At 36.8% G+C, this 26,771-nt stretch overlaps 1 protein-coding gene and 1 long non-coding RNA gene across 2 annotated transcripts in view; one reads left to right on the top strand and one right to left on the bottom strand.

The window, feature by feature from the left end:
* Positions 1–26,771, top strand: part of LOC123308994 — a 213,527-nt gene that overhangs the window by 136,552 nt on the left and 50,204 nt on the right. The window lies entirely within an intron of this gene.
* Positions 6,865–7,056, bottom strand: LOC123308996. The gene is made up of 2 exons (XR_006537209.1): positions 6,979–7,056; positions 6,865–6,921 (listed from the first exon to the last, which is right to left on the bottom strand). It is a non-coding gene; the product is annotated as an uncharacterized LOC123308996 (long non-coding RNA).

The following is a 26,771-nucleotide window of genomic DNA, read 5'->3' as shown; positions in this document are numbered from 1 at the left end:
AGCGCTACCGGTTCATCCGCAGAACCTCGAATACTTGTGCCCTTCAACACATGTGCGAAAATATCCGCACCCAGTAATAAGTCTACTGGTGCTGACTTATTGAAGTCAGGGTCCGCAAGAGTCAAGTTACTAAACTGTTCAAATTTACTTCGCGGAATGGTGGTTTGGGGCATATTGGAGCAAATCTGAGGGATGATCACGAAGTCAACATTTAACTCTGGCTCATCTGAATTATGTGGTTTCAATATGCAAGAAACACCTCGATTAGCTTTAGTAGCTGTCTGACCCACCCCTTTAATATTAACAGAAAGTGCTGTGGTGGGCAGTCGCAAGAAATAACAACATCTTTTCGTCATAAATGATGACTGACTTGCACTGTCTAGCAGTGCGCGCAACGTGCTATATTCGCCAGAATTGTCGAGTATATTGACCAAGGCGGTAGACAATAAAATAGTGCGTTGAGAATTAACGAATAAATTGACGCTATCCTTAACGTCCTCGGAACTGTTAGTGCCGGTTGTGCTAGTCGCTGCACCTTCGGTTAGCGAGTCTGAGCCGAAATGCAAAAGAGTATGATGTTGTTGCGAACATTTTCGGCAAACAGACTTTGATTTACAATTCGACACAGTATGTTTATCACCCAAACAATTGGTACACCATCTCTTATTCTTAACTAAAGCATATCTTTCTTTAGCCGACTTATTCAGAAATTGTGGGCAACTATATATCAGATGCGATTGAGAGCAGAAGCTACAGCAGGCAGATGTAGACGCGGATGAATTCACCAAAAAACTTGAACTCATTCCTCCCTTTCCTGCAATATTCTTATAAACAGGTTTATTTTTCGGGATATCCGATCTTCTAGTGTTTGAATTACATAGAGCAACATTATCCCAAGCACTACATTGCCTTTCCAAAAATTCGCATAAAGTTTTGTAATAGTGGTGAAGTATAAGACTTGATCCGCATTCTAACTCGAATCTTGTTTGTGTAACGGAATCTAATCGATCAAACAACATACTAAAGACGACGAAGTCCCATTGTTTGACTGGAAAATTGAGGTTTTCCAAAGCGGAGAGATTTTCGGAAAATGTATCGATGAGAACACGCAATCCCATTAAATTATCAATCACGTTAATGCGTTTAGTTCTTTCAATTGTTTGCCAATGGGCCGCTGCTATCAATCTTTTATTTTCGTATCTCTTTCTGAGAGCAGAATATGCAATGAAATAGTTCGCACTGGTTATCGGGGTACATTTGACAACGGAAAGAGCGTTACCTTTAAGTGAAGAGATCAAATAATTATATTTATCGATATTGGACAGCGCAGTATTATTATGAATCAATGAATCAAAAACATCTGAATATGTCTGCCATTGCCTAAGATCACCGTCAAATGTGGGCAGTTCGAGTTTCGGCAGTCTAACTTTACAATGAATTTCCTTATTTTCTGTGAGCGAGGATTCAACAATAAGTTGCTCATATAAGGACTGAATATAGTAATAATCATCGTTGAATGCAGATGAAATTTCATGATGTGGTTCGAGATCAACTCCTTCTACTACAGCGAGTATAGAAATGATTTCACTATGAATTGCTTCGAAATTTTCAAATATCGCGTCAATGCGTTTGTAACGACATTTGAAGTTCGTATGAACATTAGGGTCAGTCAATGCCTGATCAGCCACTTTCTTCAAATCTTTGATTTTTGCGATTGTGCTATCGCGTTGAGCTAATAAGCCCTTAAGTTTCCTATCGGAGGACATTTCGAGAAATTATAGAAACTAGAATTTTTTCCAGATATCAATAACTAATTATGATCGCGTATTTTTCTTATTGTTTATATTAGGAAAACAAATGAAATATTTTATATTTCAAAAATGGTGAGTATTAATGCGTATGAGAGAGATATATAAAAGCAAGAGTGAGATGTATCAAAGCGAGAGTGAGATATGTTTAAGCGAGATTGAGATATGTTTAAGCGAGAGCGAAAAGGGAATGTGCGAGTAAAATTGTACCCGATGGGGGTAGATAATTTCAGAGAGAGAGAAAGAGAGAGCGGTATAATGACCAGTGCAATGATGAAAATTAGAAAAATATGAAAATTGAAAATGGCTGCAAGTGAAGGAAGCACTTCAGACTAAGAAACGAACAAGAAAATGTAGTCCAGACTTTGATGGTGAAAATAATCCGGCTCTGCAAGGATCAAATATGTTCGATAGATTCAGTGGACTGTATTTTTGAATGATAATTTTTAGATCTTCTTTTAGGGGGCTGAACTCACCAGTCTTCCGCTCGCCACAAGTCCACACACAGCCGACACTCCCGGCCACTTCAAACGTCCTTTTTGCGGCGTAACAATTTCTTTAGATCGAAAGTCACAGTTTTCTAGGGATACGCGAATTAGCGTTTTATATCTGCGAGGAAAATTTGTGTTCATATAAGTTTAAGCGGCGATTTCTGTGTCGTCACCCTTCAAGGTTTTAATCGAGATTGTCCTCTTCTGTCCAGCCCCATATGTTGAATATGACCCGTGCAGAGATGCGCGATAAAAAAAAATAATATCTACCGGGGCTTCGCATGTATCTCCTTCATACAAGAGCTCAGGACGAAACAAACTGCTGTACGCACCTTCACAACTCTTGTCAGTTTATCCTGACCAGGAAAAACTTGAATAATTTCGGCTAATGGCCATTTTGCTGGCGGAGTAATATTATCAATCATCAAGACAATATCACCGACTTGAGCTTCAGGTTGATTATTCTTCCATTTATAACGCACCTGTAAGGAATGCGAGTATTCCCCAGACCACCGTTTCCAAAAGTGCTGAAGCATTTGTTGGATCTGTTTCCAGTGAAATAGAGGAGACATATTCTCATTCAAGTGAGAGGGTTCTGGTACTAAAAATGATGAACACCCTATGAGGAAATGAGCGGGAGTAAGTGGTTGTATGTCCTCACCCGAGGACATGATTGGTCGCGAGTTGAGGCAAGCCTCTACCTGAGTGAGCAAGGTATAAAATTCCTCGAAAGTTAGTTTATGAGCACCAATCACCCTCCTAAAATGATGCTTAGTTGACTTCACTGCAGCTTCCCAAATACCACCGAAATGGGGAGCCGCAGGAGGGTTGAAATGCCACTTAGTCCCTTCATTTACTAATTTATTAGTTAGATCGTTTACAAATGGTGATGATCTTTTATAAAGATCTCTTAACTCTCTATCAGCGCCAATGAATGTTGTACCTTGGTCGCTGTACAAATCGGAACAAGAGCCGCGTCTTGAGGTGAATCTTCGAAATGCAGAAAGAAAATTCGTCCAGGAATATCCAGTAACCAGTTCCAAATGAACTGCTTTTGTGCTTAGACATACGAAAACAGCTATGTAACATTTCATGAATTTCTGACAACGGCCAGAATATACTTTTATTAAATATGGACCGGCATAATCAACTCCAGACCTTGCAAAGGTTTTACTCGGCATTACTCTAAATTTCGGAAGGTTACCCAGTTTCTGATACATTGTACTAGCTCTGTATCTCAAACAAGGGTTACATTTGTTAATAACTCTTTTTACTAACTGCCTACCCCGAATTACCCAATATTCCTGACGTACGGCAACAAAGATAATTCACAATTTGAAGGTAACATTAATGATTGAATCTCATCAAAATCAAGCATTGAATTCTCTAAGCGACCCCCAACTCTTAGCAGATTATCTTTAATGAATGGATCCAATTTTGTTAAGGCGTTATTTTTTGATAGACTCTTATTTTTGGAAATTTCAACAAATTCTTTAGAATAATGAGAATGTTGAACAAGAAAAATCCAGGTTAACTCCGATCTTTTAATTTCATCACCGGTTAAATCGACAGAACCAGCCTCGTCGCATCTATTGAACCAATAACTTGAAAAAAGACTGGATTCAATAAACAGTGCTGACTTAACCCGTTTCAATAAATTCGAAATGAAGCGCAAAATGAATGCAGTAACTAATATAACTTGGTTATATTCGAATACCTACCAACTAAATTCCAAATACCATGTTTTTCTCCTTGTTCCCCACTGTGAACTAAGCAATTTACTTCAACTGCTGGATCAGAAGTAGGATCACTATTGATAGGAATCTGAAATGGCTCATAAGATTCCCTGAAAAACTCAGGGCCCTTCCACCACAATTCAAAATTACATAAATCGCTGTACAATCCTCTAAGCAATAGCGTCGCAAACTTTGCGAACCAACTTGACCAGCAAAACAGCAGCACTCAATTCCAACCTAGGAATCGTGAGTAGAGATTTTAACGGAGCTACGTTTTCGCTTGAAGCAAATGGACATTAACTTGATTATCATAAGTAACGCGCAGATAAACAACAGCCCCATAAGCAACCTTCGAAGCATCTGCGAATCCATGAATTTCATAAGATAGGGCTCCAGGCTTGTAGCCCAGCCATCTATCAATCTTCACTTCATTGATGCACTTTAAATCATTGAAGCATTCAATGAATTGTTTAGCTAAGTCAGAAGGCAACTCTTCGTCTCAATCGAACTTGTTCAACCAAAGTTTCTGAATGAATATTTTGAAATTGATTATGACCGGAGCTATAAAACCCAATGGATCAAACAATTTAGCAATCTTCGATAGAACAAATCTTTTGGTTATGAAAATCTCGTCGTAAATTATAGGAGGCGTTTGAATATCAAAATGGAAATAATCAGCATAGGCATTCCATTTAAGACCTAACAGACTGAAGGTTAAACCTGTATCGCCCTCGGCGTGAGGTACAGACAAATCTTTGAGCAATCTAGCATCATTCGCCACCCATTTATGCAACTCGAAGCCACCCACTTTGCAAATATTAATGAGTTCAATTTGTTTGCAGAGAGCTTCTTCCAAAGTATAACCACCTGAAGTGGCATCATCCATGTACATTTCCCTTTTCAATATTTCTGCACCCAATGGAAAGTTGTGATACTCATCCTCAGCCAATTTTCGAGTAACACGAATTGCCAAATATGGACTACATATTAATACTACTACTACATAAGTGACTGTTTCTAGCAACCATATTTTAATCTCTTCTGAAGGATCAAAACGCCATAAAATTGCCTGATAAAATTGATCCTCAGAATGAACTCTGATCTGACGAAACATTTGTTTAACATCAGTAACGAAAACGAGCAGGTATTTTATCCAGTGAAGTATGAAACTTGACAAATCTGGCAGCAAATTAGCACCTGAATTCAAAGTATTATTCAAGGATAAACCATTCAAGGCTCTAGCCGAACCATTGAAAACCGTTCTCAACTTCAAGTTATTACCTACATTTTTCAAAACTCCATGATGGGGCAAGAAATATTTAACCTTTTCAACTTCATTGAGTTTAACTTCTCTCATATGACCAGATTTCACATAATCTACCATAAAATCAATATATAATCTCCTGAAATCGAAAATACTCTCGAACTTTTTTCCGGACTGAGAAGCATTCTCCTTGCGAATTCGAAAGAACCAGGAAACTCCAAACCACTCGGATTTTCGGTTTTCTTTCAAAACCGAAAATATATAGTCCGATTGCCTTTGCAATCGGACCATATATCTACCCAATGAATCTCGTGAATGTGTTGTAAGGAAATGATTCTCGCTTTCAGCTTCATTCTAGAGAAATTTCTTCCTGTGTCCAAAATTTTTGCAATAATTCATTAATGTCCTCATGTTCTGAAACGTGTAGAATCGAAGGTAAACTGAAGTTCATTACAGTGCCTACGTTTCCAGACAATAGCCAACCTAAACTAGTATTAATTGCAATAGGTTCAACAACCTTTCCACGAATGATCGTCTCCTCGAGAATCTCAGCATAAACAGATGCGCCCAATAGTAATTCGATAGAATCGTTTGAGTTGAATTTGGCGGATCCCAAATTTCGAATATGATCATAATCGTTGAGATCAGTATTCAAGCGAGGAGAATATGAAGTTATTTTGTAGAGAACGAAAGCCTTTATCTCGATACAGAACTCAGAATCAAATCTGGGCTTCAACGAAATATGAACCATATGTCTGCAGGTATAGTTTTTCTTAGCACAAATTTCTGTTATCGGAATATAAACTCTTTCATACCTTAGATTCAATCTTTGCAACAAGGACTCTGTTATAAAAGAAGACGGTGAGCCTTGATCGATCAAAGCCCGCACCAAACCTATTTTACCCTTGTCGGAAATTATTTTTACTACAGCAGTTGCAAAACCGTGTGGGTTACCTTACTAACATTGGCAGACGAATTCACGGCAAAATGAGCATTTTGTTCATGAACTTCGGTTTTATCTTGAGCATTTGATGATACTTCCTGCGATGAAGATGGACTTCATGAGTGTTCATGATTTAGTCCGCTCATATGTGGTGTTTTCCCATAAAATGTTGGCAGCGTTTTGTTGATTTACATTCCCCAGCATTATGTCGAGATAAACAATTGAAACATCTCTTGTATTTAGCAATAAACTATTTTCGCTGTGAGGCTGTCTTAGCTTTATAGGAGTTACAATATAAGAAAAAATGATCAGCACCGCATATGAAACATTTATTAGAACGATTATTATTTTCGGAGGGCAAATTAGTTACTGGCAGAGATGAAAAAGATTTTTTTTGGTTTGGAGTGACAACCTTACAAGAATATCTTTTGTTGGTTTCCTCGAGAGCCTCCAACATGACCAACTGACTTCCTAAAAAAATGCTTAAACATTTGAATGTAGGAGGTTCCGATGAATTATCAAGAGCACTTAAATGTCTTTCCCATTGAATGCAAATATTAGTGTCCATAACAATAATTAATAAATTGATAACTGTATTTTGCGGGATAAGGACAAACTCTCAAAAGATCTTAAAGTATATTCAGCAACGTTTCGCAAACTCTCGTTTGCTTCATCAGGCCTAAAAACAACATAAAAATGTCATACAAAACACTTACAGTAAAGTATAAATAAATACCTCTATACTATAAATAAGACATTCAGATGTAAAAACTTTAAAAACCGACGGCATCAACTGTATATTCCACGTCAAATCACAAAAAAAAACAGCTTAAAATACTAAAAGTTTGGCTAAAATTCATTTGGAAAATTCCAGAATATTTACATCTAAAATAAATCATAGGAAAACATAACCTGAAAACACAACAGAACAAACCAATACAGTAAAACAATATCAAGGTTGTCAAACACAGAATTATCTTCATTTTCTTTCAATGAAATACCGTACATTAATTAGTTTCCACCAAGCTCGCACAGCACTATAAATGCACATATTTTGTCAAGACAGAATTGTAAAGTTTGCTTAAATGTTCAGTATCTGATCTAAAATTAACAGTGTTGTTAATGTTAATATGTATCATTTCTAAAATGTTCCTTTTTCTAAAATGTTGTTCATTGTCTAATATTTTTACGTTATATTCTGACATCGTATGCATGTTGTTTAATCCTATTTTGTAAATACTGTCTCGTCTGTCCTATATACATTTTATCACAATCCAAACATGGAATCCCATATATCACTCCTGATCTATGATCACATTTTTTCAAAGACGATCACAGGTTCGATTTTTCGAACGTAAAAATATTAGACAATGAACAACATTTTAGAAAAAGGAACATTTTAGAAATGATACATATTAACATTAACAACACTGTTAATTTTAGATCAGATACTGAACATTTAAGCAAACTTTACAATTCTGTCTTGACAAAATATGTGCATTTATAGTGCTGTGCGAGCTTGGTGGAAACTAATTAATGTACGGTATTTCATTGAAAGAAAATGAAGATAATTCTGTGTTTGACAACCTTGATATTGTTTTACTGTATTGGTTTGTTCTGTTGTGTTTTCAGGTTATGTTTTCCTATGATTTATTTTAGATGTAAATATTCTGGAATTTTCCAAATGAATTTTAGCCAAACTTTTAGTATTTTAAGCTGTTTTTTTTTTGTGATTTGACGTGGAATATACAGTTGATGCCGTCGGTTTTTAAAGTTTTTACATCTGAATGTCTTATTTATAGTATAGAGGTATTTATTTATACTTTACTGTAAGTGTTTTGTATGACATTTTTATGTTGTTTTTAGGCCTGATGAAGCAAACGAGAGTTTGCGAAACGTTGCTGAATATACTTTAAGATCTTTTGAGAGTTTGTCTTTCCCATTGTTTAAGATTTTCAGAATCCACCAAAGAAATAATGTGGTGAACAAGAAAATCATCCCAATGATCAACAGGTCGACTCAGCAACCTCAAAGCAGGTAACGGTGTATTCAAGGAAGAAATCAATAGTTTTAACTCAGAAGATGATTCTTTTTTCATACCCTTAATAGTAAAAATAGCCTGCATATACGAACTTACCAATCGCCGTTTGTTTTCATATGATGAAGTTTAGTAACATTTGAGATATTTGGCTTTTTTATTACCAGTAATATAAATAAATCTCTAAATGATTTCCACTGACAGAAATCACCTTTAAACTTGGGTATAGAAATACGTGGCAACCTCTCTAAATCTTCCGAAACACCCTGTGCAACACCCGGTATAGTATTTTGTTTCATTAAAGAATCCAGAAATGTCTTAAACTCTGCCTTGATATCCAAATATATCTCCTCCGTTTCCTCAAAAACTTTATCCAAAATATAACTGGACTCAGAATTATCATTAATAATTAGGTTATCATTTGTTTCAAATCTAGACCAAGTTTTATTCAAATTATTCGATCTAATTTTACATTTATTAAGCGTCATCTTTGCAGCACCATCTTTCTTGAAATTACTAAAAGAACGTGCAATTCTTCCTTGCAGTGAAATTTGTTCAGCCAGAAGGTCATTATAACCGATAACAATTTTTTCTTAAAGCGAAAAATAAATCAGAGTAAAAATTCAGAAAAGTCTATAAAAAATTATCTAAGCAATAAACCACTTCAAACAGTTAATTAATTGCATATGAAATCACGCGAAATATGAAAATCGATAACTCACGAACAAAAAAGTGATAAGTTCTGAATGAAAAAACACACAAGCAATGTCATTAATTCAGCGAGCGTTCAAACACAAATGAGCAACCAATAGTTCAAGGTAACACCAAACTCGGTGTAAGCAATAATACGAATAAAAATTAATTCGTTTTCTCACAAAATATACCAGAGCTCCCTGACCACAACCGTCACTCCTTCGCCGTCGACCATTCTCCGAAGCCGGGCTCGGAAACAGCATGAAATGAAATTCCACCAAGAATTTTCCAGCCAGAAATTTCCTTTCCGCCCAGCGAATGCGAAATATGGGAAGGTAAACAAACAGTCGAAGAAGTTGGTTATCTCCATCTCGCCTCTTTTTCTGTGTTGAGTCTGGACTCAACTTCCAGCGGTACGTTGTTGTTAGTGAAGTCCACAATTTCTTCCACAGGAATATAAATTCCTCCAGCATCCGGTTCGATTGGACCCTTATGTTTAATTTTGGACTATTTTGCGGAATTATAAAGTTCACTTCAACTTGCCAACGATTTATTTCGTAAAATTAAATTATGTAAAACAATAGCAGATGTACTCTCTGTTCCACTTAATCTCAGAATGAAAAATTGACACATAGGAAAATATAAAGAGGGGATAACAATAATGAATATGCTCAAATTTCAAATATACCTAAAGAAGCGGGGATCGAACACAATCCCATAGGAAGTCTTTTCATTTGATACTGATTTTTGTGAGTTGTGAATGCCGTGTAAAGTCTACTGTCAGCTGTCAGCTCTACCTGATAATAACCTGGATTTAAGTCTAAGTGAGAAAAATATACCGCTCCCGTAAGCGAATCGAAAATGTCGACTATGTTGGGAAGGGGAAATTTGTCATCTTGAATTTTTTCGTTCAATGATCTGAAATCGATTAGAAGTCTCCATTTTTTATTGCCATTTTTATCAGCTTTCTTCGGAACTAATAATATTGGAGAGGACCATTCACTCTGGGTCTCCTCAATAATATCGTTTTCTAACATATTTTCAATTTGCTTATCTAACTCCTGCTTTTGTGAATGAGGAATGCGGTACGGTTTTCTATATACTGGTGCTTCATTCTGTTTTAAGGTGATAGTTTGTTTGAGAACTGTAGTTGTCTTTAATTTGTCATTTGGAAGATGGAAATTGTCAATGAATTTTGCGCATAACTCCTCGATAGATAACTGCTCCTCCTTATTCAAACCGATCAAGTTTAACAATGAAAATAATTCTTTTACTCTATTTGGTGAAATCTCAGTACTTTTCATAAATGAACATATTTGATAATTATCGAGGTTATGGATTTCTGGAACACAATTTTTGAGAGTTACATCCGTTTCTCTTGTATTTAGAATTTTGACAGGTATGATGTTATGCTTAGGTTTTACCACGGTTCCTGCTAGGAACACGCCTTCACATATTTCCTGAGGTAATACAACACATTCGTTTTCTGTATTTATTGATAAGTACTCAATAACTTCGCATCTAGGTGGAATATTCAGTACCGAGTCGTTTTTAGAATTCAGAGGAATTTCCACCATATTTTGGCGATTATTTAGAATTAACGTATTCTCTTCGAAATTTAATATACCTTTATATTTTGCAAGAAATTTTGACCTAAAATACCATTGTAATCACAAAGGATGTCTCGGAACACATAAAATAATCGAAGGCAATACCATTGATATGCAATTTTAATGAAATATTTCCGATAGCTGTTATATTTCCACAAATACCATTCACAGTAAGAGTATCTTTGCGTATCAAGGACTTGTCTCTAACAGAATCGAATTTAATTGCACAGAGTGAAGCGCCACTGTCTATTAAAAATCTCAATTTTTCTGTTCCCACTGAAAACTCTTCATTATTCATCATTAACCTAAGCAAGCGAATATATGGTCAGTTATCGGAGTTGAGAAAAAACTGCTGATTATTCTCTATTTTCTTGTGAATGATGACCCGATTGTCTTCCTCGTGAATTAAATTTTCTCTGTGTTTGGCCACGAGAGCGTCCCGCATAATTCCTCGTAGTATCATACGATGGAGTACGACCGACAAATTTATCCGACTGGTGACTGTTGTTATACCTGTGATTATTACCAGGAAATCGATGTGATGGGCCTACGAATCTACCATTGTCCTGATTTTGCCATTTTCCACCTCTCTGCACGTGAAAATGATTAACTGATGGAATATTTTCCGATGAAGAAGCTTTTTCTAGAGCTGCTCGGATGGCATCTTTAAAGTCCGTTTGCAACAGCCGAGAATTCTCTGGAGAATTCTCTACAAAATTCTCGCAAGAAAAGGGCGGAGCCTATTTAGTACGCAACTGAACAGAGAATTCTACCGAAAGTGCGTATGTAACGGTACATAATTCACGGCGCATGAAATCTCGAGTAAATTTTCTAGAGAATTCTCGGCTGTTGCAAACGGGCTTTAGTGAAGAAAAATCGCGTGCTGAAATGATGGTACTTAATCTTCTATTATTCAATCCGTCCGCGAATTGCTTTATAGCATTCCGCTCATTAATGGGTTTCAAAACCGAATATACATTGTCGTCACCTTTGGCCTGCGAAATAGGCAAATCGACAAAAAGTTCTTCTAATGATTTACCGAAAGTTTCAATCGATCTATTTCCTTGATGCGAATTTACTAATTTAGATTGAAGAGTAGTATCTGATTTCATCGTGAGAAGATGAAATGTCATCCACTAATGAAGATGTTGAAGCATATTCTCTCTTGAGAATAACCGAACTTTCAACACGAATTTTATTAGATACTGTTTTTGATCTGCTTCAAGCAATGAGTCATAGAACTCTATAGCATCTATCAGTAGTCGAGTTGTATCTTCACTATCATTCAGCATCGGTAACAAAGACGTTGCCGTTTTCATATCAAAAGACTCCATTTTCATTAAACTAGGGCTCTCCTTGACCTGAAAATTTGATATTTTACCATATATTTCTTGTATTTCAGAGGAAAATCAATGAATTCTGCTCAAAACATCGGGCGGGATTTCTGAAACCTGTTTGTGAATTTCTTGAAAATCAACCTCAAACCGTCCATAAATAATTTTAGCCTCCTCAATTTTAGTATCGAGAATCTCTTTTTTTCCCCTTTCAGGACCAATTTTCCTCAGATATACTTGGATTGATTTCAGGGATTCCAAAATATCATTCAAATTATTTACTGCCATACGTTAATTAAATATTATCATATATTATTAAATTAATAAGTAATCCAATAATTGTTATTGAAAATATTAATTAGATATCCTCTAGTTCCTAATTACCGCAAATTAAATTGAAAAAGTGATTTAAATAAAATCTTTTAATTGCTGGTGGTATCTTTATAATCTAGGTCAAATCATGAACTTTGCCATTGCCACATGACACGGGCGGTACCAATGAACCTGTCCAGCTGGCCTGTGCTACGTCGTCTTCGCATACGTAAACGAAAAATAAAGGTGCGGCTACAGAGTATTTTGGAAAGCTCACCCGATTTATAATAAAATTCACTGATTCTGGTAGTTTGTCACCTATGCGCCGTTGATTAGAGCTAGTATCTGGCTTCTCGTGACTTCTCTCCTGATTTTCTTTTCCAACCTCTTCTTACAAGCATTGAAAATGTAGAATATGGCCGCTGCTAGCACAAGAAGGAAGATTACCAACTCACACAACTCTCGAGTGGAAATTTTTTCGTTGGGTTGTCCGTTACTTTGTCCACCACTATTACCAGCCTGTGCGATTATAATTTCTTCTTTTTCTTGCTTCGATTTGCCTGAGCCCATTTTCATTTTTGTCTTCTTTCCATTAAATATTCAAAAATTTCCAAGGTTTCGCCATCAGGATCGCCATGTAGTAACTGGGTCTTTACGGATTTAATATATATAACACTGAACTATAACTATATTTATTGAACGATGGAACTTATGTTACACTGACTCACATCTTAAAGCTACGAGTACTGATTGACTTATCGATTGCCCTCCTTTCTATCTATTACCATAACAGGGTGGCCATTTGAAAACGAAACAGACGAGATTACAGACGACATAAATTTTTTCGATAGAAATGCTCGGACAGGTCGATTTCTGTTTCGAGGGGGACAACTTAAGATGTAGGTTACGGACGCATAGCACTTCAACCCTTGCTACTACAACCCTCACACCCAATTTTTGAATAGGGAAGATGGGGTGAGTGATACCTCATTTGAAAGGTATTTTTATACTGATATCAGCACAGTAATTGTTTTTTCATTTTATGCATTAGTTCTCGAAATATTCTTAACTAAGTATTTGAAAATGAAGTGGTGTTTTCATGTTTTTTTGTGAAAAATCGACATTTTGAGCTTCAAAACATACTTCCTATCAACATGTTTATCTAAATGTCGTTGATTGAAGAATTCTGCGGTTATATTCGCACATTGATTGTTTGCAAAAAAAAGTGAAATTATTTCCACCCGCTCTGCAATTGAATAAACCATGTCGAACAATGAATTAGAACATACAAGTCTCGATTCAAAACTAAGAATAATTCACATGTCAAAGAACCAGTAAGCCAACTTAATGATCTGTTCGTAATAAATAAAAAATTATCGATTCTCATTTTTTTGAAAAAGATATGAATTCAATAATCAACAAAATGAAAACATTATTGAAGCCAACTGAGAAAACACTTCATAATTAAGTCGGAAATCGTTTCACGAATTGGGACTGGAATATTTCTGTGGCATCATTAATGATTTGATTTTCTTACCTGGTAATCTGATTAGAGATATGTACGTATTTGGACTTTTTGGAGATTTGTATCGATCAAGTGTTATCGCATGTTATTGGAAATACTGCAAATTATATCGAAGATAATTTAGATTGAGTTTCAGCAAGATTAAGCTCCTTCGCAATACGCTTTGTTTGTTCGACATCTTGATTTAAGATTTCTATGTCAGTGGATTGGAGGAAGGAAGCCACAGTCATGGTTGTTTTGAAGCTCAAAATGTCGATTTTCCACAAAAAAACACTACAAGTGCCATGAAAACACCACTTCATTTTCAAATACTTAGTTAAGAATATTTTGAGAACTAATGCATAAAATGAAAAAACAATTACTGTTCTGAAAACAGTATAAAAATACCTTTCAAATGAGGTATCACTCACCCCATCTTCCCTATTCAAAAATTGGGGGTGAGGGTTGTAGTAGCAAGGGTTGAAGCGCTATGCGTCCGTAACCTACATCTTAAGTTGTCCCCCTCGAAACAGAAATCGACCTGTCCGAGCATTTCTATCGAAAAAATTTATTTCGTCTGTAATCTCGTCTGTTTCGTTTTAAAATGGCCACCCTGTATATAACAATGGGAAAATGCTGCATTCGCAATATTAACAAATACCTATTTTCATTTCAACATTGCGTACACTACACCAGGAGTCTTTTATGGTCGACGCAATCAAAGGCCTTTGTTAAATCCAGAAACATAGCCAATAGATATTCTCCCTTTTCCAGAGCAATAGCTATCTCATCGATGAGTTCGAATATGGCAGTATCTACATTCTTGTTCTTTATGAAGCCATGCTGATTCTTAGATATCACATCGAACTTACGGAAAAAACTAGTCAACCTTGTGCATAAGATCTTCTCAAAAACCTTGGAGAATGCGGGTAATATGCTTATAGGCCTATAATTATTCAAATCATCCTTATCACCCTTCTTATATAATAGCTATTATTACAACTTGGGAAATATGAACAGTATATTTCCCGAGGTTGTCAAGTTCAAGTATAGACAACCGAGGGAAATATATTCATACTAGCTGACCCGGCAAACGTTGTTTTGCCATATAAATAATTTCCATGTTGTATCATAAAAAAATAGAAATTAAAAATTTTGTCTAAAAAATAAAAACAAAATTTAGGGGTGGACTACCCCTAACATTTAGGGAGATGAAAAATAGATGTTGGCCGATTCTCATAGATAGCTGACCCGGCAAACGTTGTTTTGCCATATTAATAATTTCCCAATGATTAAATTACTAAAATGGCTATTAAAAAATAAGGGTTGATCGTAGAAGGATGAAAATTGAGGATTGTATGTATTTTTGTATGTTGTATCATAAAAAAATATAAATTAAAAATTTTGTCTAAAAAAATACAAAAAAAATTTAGGGGTGGACTACCCCTAACATTTAGGGGGATGAAAAATAGATGTTGGCCGATTCTCATAGATAGCTGACCCGGCAAACGTTGTTTTGCCATATAAATAATTTCCTAATGATTAAATTACTAAAATGGCTATTAAAAAATAAGGGTTGATCGTAGAAGGGTGAAAATTGAGGATTGTATGTATTTTTGTAAAATTTTGTCTAAAAAATACAAAAAAAAATTTAGGGGTGGACTACCCCTAACATTTAGGGGGATGAAAAATAGATGTTGGCCGATTCTCATAGATACCGGAAAAGCACAAAAAATTTCATCAAAATCGGTCAAGCCGTTTCGGAGGAGTATGGTAACGAAAACTATGACACGAGAATTTTATATATTAGATTTCCCGTGGTGTAATCAATAGTTTTTTCTGATTGAAATAATTTGTTATGGGGAAATCATTGTTAGATTGTATATTTTTGTAATAATTAAATTCTTAACGTTGCTATGGGCCATGTTTCTGAAAATCATGGTTGACTGGTTTCATTTTGACGTCTTGTCAGAAATAAAATTATTGAAATAATGTCGAACTACGTCGAAACTCAATCGGCAAAAGCCCGTGAATCTTTGGTTCCGGCCAAATCTCAAGCTGCCTACAGTAAGAGTACGATTGCTTTCAGGAGTGGAAAAGAAAAAATTTGGTGGACGGTGTGAGCGATAATATTTTGTTAGCATATTTCCAAGATTTGGTATGTTGCTCTGATTCTTGATGTATGATTAATTCATTCGATCCCCAGTCGCAGAAATATTCACCAAACACGTTATGGCCGAAACTATCGATGTTAAGATATATGCTACATTTGAAGGAAAAAACTGATGTCAAATTATTCGATGAAGTCGAAGCATTTGTTAAGAACAAAAATAAAGGATACGTTCCTAAAAAATCAGCAGTGTTGTCCCGGGAGCAGCTCAAGACATTCTTGAGTGAAGCTCCTAATGACGTTTCTTTGATGTATAAGGTAAAAGTTTCATTTCGATTTCCCCTGTTGATAAGATTTTTACATTCACAATTTTGAAGGTTGGTGAATATGCTATCTTCAGATATCGAAGATCGTGGGTCGGTAATCATAATTAAAGTCTCAAAAACTAAGAATGATATAAACAGAATATTCACTATAATTGATGAAGAAGATCTGGGTGCTGCTCGTTTGGTGCGGGAGTATTTGGCGTTGCGTCCGCAAGGCGTTCTTAGGTTCTTCGTAGCTTATAGAGATAAGAAGTGTACTCTTCAGCCTGTCGGCAAAAATACCTTCGAGAAAATTCCGAGTAAGGTTGCTGAATGGTTGGGATTAGATAATCCGAAAATGTATACAGGCCATTGTGGAAGACGAACATCCGCGACTTTGGTTGCCGATGCGGGAGCCTCAATGACAACACTCAAGAGACATGGTGGTTGGAAAAGTTCGTCTGTTGCAGAAGGCTATCTGGCTGACAGTATACTGCACAAAAATAAGGTAGCGAAGATGATAGCAGGTGTGGAGGGAGAGCCATCTGCAGCATCACAGTCTTTGAAGACCGTTTTGGGAGAATCGTCCGAGACTGCTGCTGCACGAAATGTTCTCAAGAAAACTGTCGTCTCGTCGACGAATAATTATGAACAAAATATTTCTTCTTCCTTTGTATCTGGTGGAAAAACTTTCAGTGGAAATTTCAACAATTGCAGTTTCCATTTTGTTACTAAATGAAGAAATAAAATATGATTTGACGTTTTGAAAGGAATATGATTTGACGTTTCATATTTCCCTAGGGAAATATGAACTGACATTCCATATTTCCCTAGGGAAATATGAGTGTGTTATGACACATGGTAACTAAGGCGATATAGCTCAATATTGGTTCGATCAGAGGAGTACACAAGAAGTACACACAACGTGTACTGGATGGGCGATCGAAAATCCTGCTTCGTTACATTTTATTGTGAGTCACAGTATTGAAAAATATCAAGCGAAAATAAAAATACTAATTTCTCTTTTCGTTTTGTAGTCTCAAGTATATCTCAAGACCATTACTCAAGATATTCATGAGTCTCGTTACTTGAGATAGTATTAAACTGATAATGACTTGATAATAATAATAATAATGATAACATATAATAATATATCTCAAGACCATTACTCGAGACAATTATAAGTTGAGTTTCAAGTCTCGATTCTTGAGATAGTATCAAACTGATAATGACTTGTTATGCGTTTATTAATGAGCCGTCATCTTGAGATGCTGTTACTATTAACTGAGATAGGTCTTGAGACACGTTTTGAGATCTGACTATTAATACGGGCCTTTTAGATCAGTGTTCTATGCACTAAGGGTATTGAGATCTGACTCTTCTAAATCTTTTCTGATGGCTGTTTATTATGCGAATTTTCAATCCATCCTGTCATACGGATTGATTTTCTAGGGTGGCAGTGTGCATGCGGAATCAGATTTCAAATTGCAGAAAATGGCGGTTCGGACAATATTCGGATTAGCTTGTAGAGGCATCTTCAAAAAGAATGGACTACTTACACTGTCTGGTCTGTACATTTACAAGTTGATGCAATTTTTCCACAAAAATCCCCAATATTTTCGGAGCTTCATACGTCCTAATCTTTATCCTACCCGTCACAATATGTTGGTGTATCCAGTGCATAGACTTCATCTTCTACCGAAAGGGGATGCTCATACATGGCAGTGAAACTATATAACAGCCTTCCTAATAATATTCGCGAAATAAAACTTTCAAAACCTTCGAAAGGGAAATATTCAATTTGTTAATGGATGCGGAACCATATTCTGTAATTTTTGTTGATTGGGAGCAGTTTGTAGGATTTACATTCTGTTTTCATTGTCATTTATGTATATTTTTTTAATTGTTTGTGCTTCATTCTTGTGATGATTCAACAAAATCAATAAATTATTGTTATTATTGTTCTTGTTATTGTTATATCTGTCATCCTGTAGAAAACTATGCCATTTCTTACCCACACATATTTATATCCTATGTTTTTAGCGGCAATTCTGGCACCTCATGAAGAATTTTATTATCTAAGGATAAATGTTCATTAATGAAGAATTCATTCGATACACCGCACAGTAGTCCGAAATCCCGAAAAGCTGACCAAAAGTCCAAAAAAAATATTTTGTTCTAGGGAATTTCAATGATTGGAATAGTTTTAGTAGTACCCCTAGTATGTATTATAACCATTAAGAAAGCGTCCCTATGTGGCTTGGAATCGCTTACCATTTAAGATCGTTAAGCATGTAAATCCTTCGTTCATCGCGCGTCTAAAATAGTATAAAGTTTAGACACGTGTAGAATCGCGAAAAGTGAACGGATTTCGATTCTGTAAAATGGATTTTTCTCTGGAAAAAAGGTAGATTTTGAATGTGTTGCTCGAAATTATTGTTAAAGATGTAGGAAGTGTAAAATCATCAATGGAAGTAGTGGTATTTTTTTTTTACTTTCTGAAAAGTCGTGTTAGAAAAAGCCATAAGTCAAAACCCTGAACGAACCCCACCCAGAAACTAAATGTAAACTGTTGCTTAGAAACTTCATCAAAACATATGCGAAAATTAGTTGCTTCTGGCTGCAACTTTGATTTTGGGGATAATGTTTACGAGATGATGTGTGCCTAGTTTGGTTCTTGTTTAGGATATGTTTTTTTTCTTTTGAATATGTAAGACGACTAATCGATTCCGAATAAATAAACGAAAATTCGTATCAGGTGTTACTTCGATATTTTAATTCTATCCTCACCACCCCACACACCCCCAACCACGTAAATAAAAAAAATGGGTATTTCAAAATTTGTGAAATTTTTTTATTTTTTTATTTTTTCACATTTTTATTTCGAATTCCTAATCAGCGTCCCGGAAAATCCCTGAGTACAAACTTATACCCGAATTGAATACGATTCCGAAAAAATTTTCCGCCTTATTGGATCCACCATTTTTTTTCTACATTTCTAGTTCGAATTCGTCATTAGCGACCTTGAAAATCCCCGAGTACAGACATTTACCCGAATTGAGTACGTTTTCTTAAAAACTTCCGCCATTTTGTGTTTCCACTTTTTGTCTTCAAATTCGTAATCAGCGATACCGAAAACCCTTAAATACAGACTTCCACCCGAATCGGAAACGTTTTTGACTTTTGGCCAGCTTTTCGGGGTTTTGGACCACTGTGCACGTCCAAAGACAATTTGGGAGTTTTAATATTTTTGCGTTTGATTCTTACTGCCATAAGAAATCTGTCTCTTTCGCCTCGTGATGTGAACCAAACTAAAATATTTTTTATTGTGCTTTTTCCAGAAGATTCATTCATAATGATGATGCCGAATTGATACGGTTGTGTATTTCCGTGTCTAGGTTAGTCCTAGCATTTATGAAGCTTCCCAAGTATTTGAACTGCTCGACCTGTTCTAGAGTTTCATTCTCCAGGCTGATATCTGTTTGAAGGCTTTCTGGCGGACTTAGCAGGATTTTGGTTTTATCGATATTGAGTCTAAGGCCTAAAGCTTCGTATACACGTTTAAAGGTGTCCAACATTATCTGTAGATCCACTGAGCTGCTAGCGAAAAGTGCGCAGTCGTCTGTATATTGAAGTTCCGTGATAAACTTCTCTGAATCTTATTCCAACACCTCTTACAGGCATACTCATGTCAGCAATTATCGAGACAGCAATGGTGAAAATATTGAACAGTAAAGGCGCTAACACGCAGCCTTGTTTTTTTCCAGGGTTGGTTATGAAATGGTCGGTTGTAGCCCCCCCCCCTCGACTCATTCGAAAACCATATAATATTATATTTTGAATATAGTGGCAAATTAATGAATGAATAAAGTAAGATAAATAAGATGATAGGCTCAAGCAAATGTATATGATCATCTAAAATTACTTCAAAATATATGTATTAATGTATTATTATTACTTTTTATCTTTGAATGGTTTATTGAACACTATGACTTCCGCTGTTTTCCATTTTTCTGGGTAGTGTTATGTGCTCATAATTCCATTCGCGATATTTGTTAGAGCAGCTATACCTTTTCTAGGTAATTTCTTCAACATAACATTCGTTATTTTATCGCTTCCGGGAGCTTTCCTCTTCTTCAAACTTCTAATTATTTCCCCTATTTCATTTGGCGATGTTGGTTTGTCTATTTCAGCAGCCGCTGTTAACTCATCCATTTCTTCTTCATTTTTTTCAACCAATTCTTCCAAATCTTCATTATCGTCGTCTATGCTGTAATTTATTCTCGATTCTCGTTCGATCGAGTCCGCCAATGCATCTGCCTTATCAGTATTGGTATACGCCATTCCCCTTCTCCGTGTAGGGGTGGAATTGTAGTCTTTTCTGCTCGTAGCCTTTTTTGCATTCTCCATGAAGAATGATCAATTGTATTCAGTTCTTGAACCCTTTTGTTCCATCTGCTTGTTCTTAGATCTTTCAGGACATTTTTCAGAACTTGGCTATGGCGGTTGAGGTTCCTCCTATTCAGATCATTTTTATTCCTCCGATATATTCTTCTGAGTCTTCGATTGTCTCGTATAAGATCTTCTACATCAGTATGCGTATCGCCATGCGGATGACTTGGTGCTGGTCTCTTCACTCTTTTCGTGCTTTTTTCGTAAGCTTTCGATATAATCTCTTCCAGTTTATCAACCGCACATTCCAGATCCTCTGGAGTGCTTATTGTTGGGCCCAATTGGTATGTTCTCTTATTTCCATCAGTTTTTCTCTTGGTTCTCGAATTGTCAATTCCACAGGATTGTGGTTTGAGATTCCATCTTCCAAAGTTTCAATCGAGAATTCTTGAGTTATATTTTTCAATATCGCGATATCTATTACATCTGGTATTCCTATACCAAAAGCAAGATATGTCGGTAACTCTGGTCCAAACACTATGGCATTTTTTTTTCGGCGAAATCCTCGAGTTTTTTGCCATTTTTATTCTCTGTTCTGCTATTCCATAATGGGGATTTGCAGTTGAAATCTCCAATGCAGATTGTCGGGTTTGCTCCTGCCAACATGTTGTTCATCTCCTCTTCCAATAAATTGTTTTGTGGTCGCTTATACGCCGAGGTAATTTCGACTTTTTGACGATTTAATTCGGCAACAATCGTTACTGTTTCTGTTTCTCCTTGTGTTTCGTCGGATCTACTTTTGAAGTAGTGTTTCAGATCTGTTCTCACTAATATTGCTACTGCTCCTCCGGTGTTTGTAATTCTGTCACATCTATATGTTACATAATTCATGAAATTCAGTCATCTGTTCCAGTTTATTCTTGTTTCCTGTAGGGTTATAATATCAGGTCATCTCTCTGATATTATTTCTTCTATCTCGTCATTCCGAGTGTTGATCCCGTTTATGTTTCACGAGATTATCTTGAGGGATTTCTTCCTAAAATCCGTGAGGTCCATTAATTAAGTTCACTGAATAATGCTCGAAACTTTTTCCCCATTCCTCTTTCAATTTTCAACATTATCTTGTAAATTTTGCGTGAAAATATCTAAATCATCGGCTGATTCAGATATTTTGTTTTCTTGTTGACCATTTACAGTCGGTTTTAATTGAGTCTTCTTTTGTTCCTCTTTCTCCTGCATAGGCTCAGAAGTTTCTTTCTTCTTTTCCTGTTCTGCAGGTTTGGTTTTTACAGTTTCCTGAACTTTTCGTGCAGGTGTTGCTTTATTCGACGGCTTTTTCTGTTCTGTTTGTTTTTGGCCGGCTCTCTTCTTTCTGGTCACCAGCTTAAATTCACTTCATCCCCTATAGCTTGCTGGATGGCCCCTTACCGCATAATACGCATGAAGCGTTTCTTTCTTCACCTTTCCTAGTGAGTTCACAATCTTTGCTGCTATGGTTTCCCCAACACTTCACCCATCTCCTCGGGAAGGAGCATTTATTTTGTGCGTGTCCGTACCTTTGGCATCTGAAGCATTAGCTTAGATTTTCTGCCTTCTTTTTAGGTTCGACTACAATACAGAGGTTGTAGAGTCGGTGGATGTCATATATATCCTTCTTTTGCGTTTTAACCAGTGGAGGATTGAGATCAAGTGGACTGTATTTTATTTCTCAAGTTTTTAAAAATACCTTCAAATCCTACCTTTTTTCCGGACTTAACCTTGGGTGTTGGATGAATCTTCGTAATTAGATGAAAACTCGTTCCACTCAAGCTCTGGCCAGACTTTCACTATATCTGGTTTGAATGCCGGAAAATCTTCCAGTTTGAAGTCGTCGAAATTTGAAAATTGTGAAGAATGTAGAATATCGAAAATATATTGCACTGGAGCACAAGTACTTCGCAGTTGACAATTTGAATTGAATTTTAACATGTGTCTTTAGAACATATGAATTCCTCTCACACCGATGAAGGAGAAATTTGAATGCATATACGGGGGAGGATTGAAACATACTTAATATTAGGTGATTTTGACTTAAACGAATTGAAAAGCTTTGGAAAATATTATAGGAGAATTGAATTTGAAAATGGAAAATATTTGAAAACAAAATTTATATAGAAAAAAAAAACAAATTAATAATTGAAAAAATGAATCTTGCGTGGTCGCAACATACCGCCCACCTTAAATACGCAGTATTTAACTATCCTCTAGTGGAAGGGGACAAAGTTTGATAACAGGCCTTTTAAGAATATTGTCATGAGCAGTTTTTACTGAAGCAACCCTAGTATAACCGTCTGCACCAGGATGAAATTCAACTATACGTCCCAACTACCATTTCTAGGGTGGCAGGTTGTCCGATTTTATAAGGACTAGCACATTTTCTTTAACAGGCGTACTGGATAGATGCCATTTACTTCTTTGGTGTAAGTTGTGTAAATATTCTTTGGACCAACGATTCCAAAAATCGCGGTGCATACGCTCTAGAAGTTGCCAACGTGTAAGTCTATTGATGGGAAGAGCAGTGTTATCTTGCTCTGGTAGAGCAGTCAGCGGTTCTAAAGTAAGGAAGTGGCCTGGAGTTAGGGCAGAAAAATCATTGGGATCATTACTAACGGGTGTCAGCGGACGAGAATTAAGAATAGCTTCGACAAGTGAAGACAGTGTTAAGCTCCTCGTACGTGAGAATCTACTCTCCAACAACTCGAAGAAGATGCATTTTTGCACACTTAATTGCACACTCCCAAAGACCTCCGAAATGAGGTGCAGAAGCAGGGTTGAAATGCCAAGTGATTGATTCCGCAGAAGCAGCCTTGGCGAATAGTTCGTTCAAATAACTATGAGCGGCGACAAAATTGGTACCACAATCGCTATATAAGTTGGAACAACGCCCACGACGAGCAATGAACCGCTTCAAAGCTGCAAGAAAGGCATTCATCGTCAAATCAGAAGCAAGTTACAAATGTACAGCTTTTGTCGCGAAGCAAACGAACAAGCAAAGATAGGCCTTAGAAGCACGAATTCCACGGTGTTTACTCATAGTGATTTTGAAGGGACCCGCGAAATCAACAGGTTTGAGGCGAGAGACACGAGAAGGAGGGAGATCGCCCATTATGGCAGGGGGGAAGGACTGTGGATTATGTCTGAAACATGTCATGCATTTGGAGAGGACTCGTTTAATGGAGTGACGGAATGAAAGGATTCAAAACCGTTGTGCTATTAAAAATTGGACGGTTTGTAGACCAGCGTGAAAATAAGTTTGATGAAAATGAGAAATTATCAAATCGGTTAATCGACTACGACTGGGCAAAATTGCGGGAAATTTTTTTTGAAAAAGAGAGCGGGGCTTGCCGAAGTCGACCACCAACTCCGAGAATACCTTCACTGTCAATGAATGGGGAAAGTTTGAGGAATGACTTTGGAAGTTTGCGGTTATTTTGAATATTTTACATTTCATCTGTGAAATATGAAGACTGAATATGTTTGACAGCAAGGAGTGAAGCGTTATGTAACTGGACTGAGGAAAGGCAACCGAACCTTTTTTGGTGTGAAGATCGAGAATTATGGGAAAATCGAAGAATGTAAGCGAGAACTCGGGAAAATATTGAAAACGAAGAATGTTTCTCGAGCAAATTATCGATTAAATGATGAGAGGGGATTACATTGAGTGAAATTTGTCGTTCTTCCGCAAATACTTCAGAAGAAGCAGGGAATTCTTGAATTTCCGGTTGAAACTGACAGTTTCGAAGAAATGTGGGACCCGCCCAGCATAGGGGGCACTGAAGTAAATCCTTGGGAAGAGAACCACGAGAACCAACATCAGCGGGATTCTCCGAGGATGAAAGATGAAACCAAGAATGAGGAGATGACTTAGAATGAATGAGTGCAACTCTGTTGTCAACAAAAGTTTTCCACTTAAGTGGAGAAGATTTAATCCAGTTGAGGACAATTGTCGATTCTGTCCAGTAGGACACTTTCTTGATGTTTAATTCACTTTGTAAACTTTGAATGACATGATTTGCCAGCCTAGCTACCAATACAGAAGCACACAATTCTAACCTTGGTAAACTCAACTTCTTTGTGGGGGCAACCTTAGCTCTTGAAATAACGAATTTAACTTCACAAACCTCCTGATCCAATGTGAAACTCCGAAGAAAGATGACACAGCAATAACCTCTTTCACTAGCATCTCCAAAACAATGCAACTCATAGCAAGATGACTCGCTAGTCAAAATGTGCCTGGGAATACTCAATTCTTCAATGTGTGAAACTTCGTTCAAATAAAGTTGCCACAATTTTATTATATCGGAAGAAGGGGTATCATCTCTGAATCAAATATTTGAGAAGAAATGTTAGAGGAGATAGAAAACCAAGTGGATCGAATATACGAGCTACATGGGAGAGAATATTTCTTTTGGTGCAAGCGCTCTTGCTTGAATTAACTGAAAATTTGAAACTGTCTGAATTGGGATTTCATTGTAACCCAAGAACCTTAACTGAAGTTTCATCATCAAAGTGACGCGGACTATGGTTCAAGTCAGAGGGAGGTGAGTGAGACAGCAAGGCAGGAGTATTACTCGTCCATTTTCGCAAGTGAAAACCACACAGAGCAATTTTTTTTTTTGGTGTAGCAGGGGGAAAATCTGCAAACAGACGAACACACCCCCTGCTGAGGGGGAACAGTGAACTGAGCTCGAGACCCACTAAAAACCCTTAACTGCTTCTTCATAGATTCCGGGCATTTTGCCTATTAACCTGTTGACTCTTATGGTTTCTGGACTCTCACACGATCATAGTCGTGTTGATAGTTGTATGCTGCCTATAGCTTTTATAGGTTAAGCTCTTCTTTGGTTACATTTAAATCCTTAACTGATCTCTCGGTCTTCGGTGGTAGGTTCTTGACCTTCTAGCTTCTTCCGTTGGATCGTAGTCGACTAATCTTCGTAGTTCCTCATTTGGATGTTGTTTGGCTTTGTCGAATATCCTTTCCGCCTTTCTCTTCATAAATTCTGTAACTGGTTCCCATTCCAAGTCCTTGTAGATTTGTTTGTTCCTAACAAACCAGGGTACGTCCATCGCCATTCTAATGAGTTTATTCTCAGTGGCCTGTATTCTCTTGATGTGGGTCTTGGTTGCGAAGCCCCATGCCGCCGATCCATATGTGAGTTGTGATCGCGCAATAGTTTTAATCATCGTCAACTTGATGTTCTTATTCATATGACTTCTTCTGCCTATGAGTGGATAAAGTTTACTCATTGCGGCTTTTGTTTTATCAACAGCACATTTGATGTGGTTTTTCCATGTAAGTCCTCTGTCAAGCTTCACTCCTAGGTATGTTGCTTCATTTTTCCATTCAACCTCTTCTCCATCAACTTCAAGGTTTTCTTCCATCCTCAATCTTCTCTTTTGCAGTAATATTGCTTGAGTCTTTCTTCCATTGATTTGGATTTTCCATTTGATGCACCATTTGAGTAATTCATCTATGGCTTCCTGCAGTCTCCGGTGTATGATCTTTGGGCGTCGATGTCTGAACGCTATTCCTGTGTCATCTGCGTACAAGGTGAGCATATTTTTAGCATTCTTCGGGATATCATAAACGTATATTACGTAAAGTAGAGGTCCAAGTACCGATCCTTGAGGCACTCCCGCTTCCAATTGTCTGGTTCGAGAGGTTGCTCCATCTATCTTGACATAAAAGTTTCTATTCCTCAGATAGTTCCTTATAATCTTGCATAGCTTGGTCGAATATCCTGCTTTTTTCATCTTGTAGATTAGGCCTTCGTGCCATACTCTATCAAAAGCTCTCTCGATATCCATCAGAACTAATCCTGTGGCCTGTTTGGTCTGCATTCCTTCGGTGACGTATTCTACGAGCCGTAGTAATTGGAGTTCAGTCGAGTGTTCTCGTCGAAATCCAAATTGTTCGGGTGGAATTATCTTCAACATTTCTGTTTCCTCATTCAGCCTTTTGGCGATAACCCTCTCGACGACTTTTCCTAGTGCTGATAGTAGGCTGATTGGTCTATAATTTTGAGGAAATTTCCGTTCCTTTTCAGGCTTGTTGAAAACTATCATTTCTGCAGTTTTCCATCTCTTTGGGTAGTATTCGGTCCTCATCACTCCGTTTGTTATATTCGTCAAGGCTGCTATTCCTTTTCTAGGCAATTTCTTCAACATATAATTCGTTATCCTATCTTT

The sequence above is a fragment of the Coccinella septempunctata genome, chromosome 3 (assembly GCF_907165205.1).
Source record: "Coccinella septempunctata chromosome 3, icCocSept1.1, whole genome shotgun sequence".
NCBI classification, from domain to species: domain Eukaryota; kingdom Metazoa; phylum Arthropoda; class Insecta; order Coleoptera; family Coccinellidae; genus Coccinella; species Coccinella septempunctata.
This window is presented reverse-complemented; position numbering and strand designations above follow the sequence as displayed.